The sequence below is a fragment of the Taudactylus pleione genome, unplaced genomic scaffold, assembly GCF_031769625.1.
Source record: "Taudactylus pleione unplaced genomic scaffold, aTauple2 ptg000174l, whole genome shotgun sequence".
Taxonomy (NCBI): Eukaryota; Metazoa; Chordata; class Amphibia; order Anura; family Myobatrachidae; genus Taudactylus; species Taudactylus pleione.
The window spans coordinates 8,621,315-8,625,235 of NW_028284576.1; the positions used below are offsets into that span (position 1 = coordinate 8,621,315).

Consider the following 3,921-nt stretch of genomic DNA (forward strand, 5'->3'; position numbering starts at 1 on the left):
TATTTTGAGGAGCTAGACGTTGAGAGTCCCTGGCTCCATGATAAATTGTTCTGGTGCTAAAGAAAGAAGACATTAATGATTCAGATATCAAATATGGTCTAATTGGTTCTGATGAAAAAAATACTTTTGTACAAGAGCACAAGTCTTTTAGTAGCTAACTGAAAAATATTCACTAAGAAAGGAAGATAGCTGACTCTTTGTTATCAATTTCCATTGTCTGTTTTGACAACTCACTGCTGCTCAAGTATTAGAAATGATGCGCTGAACTGAAAGTGCATCATTTCTTTGAAAGGTTGGTGTTTTTGGCAAAAATATTCCGAGGACCTCACTTTCCCTGACCGGGAATCGAACCCGAGCCGCGGCGGTGAGAGCGCCGAATCCTAGCCAGTAGACCACCAGGGAGGGATGGTTTAGTTTGACACTCCATGTCAAAAAAAATACTTTTGTACAAGAGCACAAGTCTTTTAGTAGCTAACTGAAAAATATTCACTAAGAAAGGAAGATAGCTGACTCTTTGTTATCAATTTCCATTGTCTGTTTTGACAACTCACTCTTGCTCAAGTATTAGAAATGATGCGCTGAACTGAAAGTGCATCATTTCTTTGAAAGGTTGGTGTTTTTGGCAAAAATATTCAGAGGACCTCACTTTCCCTGACCAGGAATCGAACCCAGGCCGCAGCGGTGAGAGCGCCGAATCCTAGCCACTAGACCACCTGGGAGGGATGGTTTAGTTTGACACTCCATGAAAGAAAAGGAAGTTTCCTGAATGAAGTCCAAAGCAATGGAATGTGAGGGAGTGGTCTACTAGGAATCAGTTTTAGAAGGAAGGAGAGTAAAAATGGTTGTGCATAGCAGTCTTAAATTACACCACACAGCAGCTTTACCTGATGGATGTATAGTACGGGCACGAAAAAATTATTATGAGGAGCTAGACGTTGAGAGTCCCTGGCTCCATGATAAATTGTTCTGGTGCTAAAGAAAGAAGACATTAATGATTCAGATATCAAATAAGGTCTAATTGGTTCTGATGAAAAAAATACTTTTGTACAAGAGCACAAGTCTTTTAGTAGCTAACTGAAAAATATTCACTAAGAAAGGAAGATAGCTGACTCTTTGTTATCAATTTCCATTGTCTGTTTTGACAACTCACTGTTGCTCAAGTATTAGAAATGATGCGCTGAACTGAAAGTGCATCATTTCTTTGAAAGGTTGGTGTTTTTAGCAAAAATATTCCAAGGACCTCACTTTCCCTGACCGGGAATCGAACCCGGGCCGCGGCGGTGAGAGCGCTGAATCCTAGCCAGTAGACCACCAGGGAGGGATGGTTTAGTTTGACACTCCATGTCAAAAAAAATACTTTTGTACAAGAGCACAAGTCTTTTAGTAGCTAACTGAAAAATATTCACTAAGAAAGGAAGATAGCTGACTCTTTGTTATCAATTTCCATTGTCTGTTTTGACAACTCACTCTTGCTCAAGTATTAGAAATGATGCGCTGAACTGAAAGTGCATCATTTCTTTGAAAGGTTGGTGTTTTTGGCAAAAATATTCAGAGGACCTCACTTTCCCTGACCAGGAATCGAACCCAGGCCGCAGCGGTGAGAGCGCCGAATCCTAGCCACTAGACCACCTGGGAGGGATGGTTTAGTTTGACACTCCATGAAAGAAAAGGAAGTTTCCTGAATGAAGTCCAAAGCAATGGAATGTGAGGGAGTGGTCTACTAGGAATCAGTTTTAGAAGGAAGGAGAGTAAAAATGGTTGTGCATAGCAGTCTTAAATTACACCACACAGCAGCTTTACCTGATGGATGTATAGTACGGGCACGAAAAAATTATTATGAGGAGCTAGACGTTGAGAGTCCCTGGCTCCATGATAAATTGTTCTGGTGCTAAAGAAAGAAGACATTAATGATTCAGATATCAAATAAGGTCTAATTGGTTCTGATGAAAAAAATACTTTTGTACAAGAGCACAAGTCTTTTAGTAGCTAACTGAAAAATATTCACTAAGAAAGGAAGATAGCTGACTCTTTGTTATCAATTTCCATTGTCTGTTTTGACAACTCACTGTTGCTCAAGTATTAGAAATGATGCGCTGAACTGAAAGTGCATCATTTCTTTGAAAGGTTGGTGTTTTTAGCAAAAATATTCCAAGGACCTCACTTTCCCTGACCAGGAATCGAACCCGGGCCGCGGCGGTGAGAGCGCTGAATCCTAGCCAGTAGACCACCAGGGAGGGATGGTTTAGTTTGACACTCCATGTCAAAAAAAATACTTTTGTACAAGAGCACAAGTCTTTTAGTAGCTAACTGAAAAATATTCACTAAGAAAGGAAGATAGCTGACTCTTTGTTATCAATTTCCATTGTCTGTTTTGACAACTCACTGTTGCTCAAGTATTAGAAATGATGCGCTGAACTGAAAGTGCATCATTTCTTTGAAAGGTTGGTGTTTTTGGCAAAAATATTCCGAGGACCACACTTTCCCTGACCGGGAATCGAACCCGGGCCGTGGCGGTGAGAGCGCCGAATCCTAGCCACTAGACCACCAGGGATGGATGGTTTAGTTTGACACTCCATGAAAGAAAAGGAAGTTTCCTGAATGAAGTCCAAAGCAATGGAATGTGAGGGAGTGGGCTACTAGGAATCAGTTTTAGAATGAAGGAGAGTAAAAATGGTTGTGCATAGCAGTCTTAAATTACACCACACAGCAGCTTTACCTGATGGATGTATAGTACTGGCACGAAAAAATTATTTTGAGGAGCTAGACGTTGAGAGTCCCTGGCTCCATGATAAATTGTTCTGGTGCTAAAGAAAGAAGACATTAATGACTCAGATATCAAATATGGTCTAATTGGTTCTGATGAAAAAAATACTTTTGTACAAGAGCACAAGTCTTTTAGTAGCTAACTGAAAAATATTCACTAAGAAAGGAAGATAGCTGACTCTTTGTTATCAATTTCCATTGTCTGTTTTGACAACTCACTGTTGCTCAAGTATTAGAAATGATGCGCTGAACTGAAAGTGCATCATTTCTTTGAAAGGTTGGTGTTTTTGGCAAAAATATTCCGAGGACCTCACTTTCCCTGACCGGGAATCGAACCCGGGCCGCGGCGGTGAGAGCGCCGAATCCTAGCCACTAGACCACCAGGGAGGGATGGTTTAGTTTGACACTCCATGAAAGAAAAGGAAGTTTTCTGAATGAAGTCCAAAGCAATGGAATGTGAGGGAGTGTTGCTACTAGGAATCAGTTTTAGAAGGAAGGAGAGTAAAAATGGTTGTGCATAGCAGTCTTAAATTACACCACACAGCAGCTTTACCTGATGGATGTATAGTACTGGCACGAAAAAATAATTTTGAGGAGCTAGACGTTGAGAGTCCCTGGCTCCATGATAAATTGTTCTGGTGCTAAAGAAAGAAGACATTAATGACTCAGATATCAAATATGGTCTAATTGGTTCTGATGAAAAAAATACTTTTGTACAAGAGCACAAGTCTTTTAGTAGCTAACTGAAAAATATTCACTAAGAAAGGAAGATAGCTGACTCTCTGTTATCAATTTCCATTGTCTGTTTTGACATCTCACTGTTGCTCAAGTATTAGAAATGATGCGCTGAACTGAAAGTGCATCATTTCTTTGAAAGGTTGGAGTTTTTGGCAAAAATATTCCAAGGACCTCACTTTCCCAGCCCGGGAATCGAACCCGGGCAGCGGCGGTGAGAGCGCCGAATCCTAGCCAGTAGACCACCAGGGAGGGATGGTTTAGTTTGACACTCCATGTCAAAAAAAATACTTTTGTACAAGAGCACAAGTCTTTTAGTAGCTAACTGAAAAATATTCACTAAGAAAGGAAGATAGCTGACTCTTTGTTATCAATTTCCATTGTCTGTTTTGACAACTCACTGTTGCTCAAGTATTAGAAATG

General features: G+C 40.4%; 2 non-coding genes across 2 annotated transcripts; both read right to left on the bottom strand.

Annotated features, from left to right (window-relative positions):
• Positions 1-2,479: 2,479 nt before the first annotated feature.
• Positions 2,480-2,551, bottom strand: TRNAE-CUC (transfer RNA glutamic acid (anticodon CUC)). The gene has a single exon. It is a non-coding gene; the product is annotated as a tRNA-Glu (tRNA).
• Positions 2,552-3,078: 527 nt separating this feature from the next.
• On the bottom strand, positions 3,079-3,150 carry TRNAE-CUC (transfer RNA glutamic acid (anticodon CUC)). Its single transcript has one exon. It is a non-coding gene; the product is annotated as a tRNA-Glu (tRNA).
• Between the last annotated feature and the right edge of the window lie 771 nt (positions 3,151-3,921).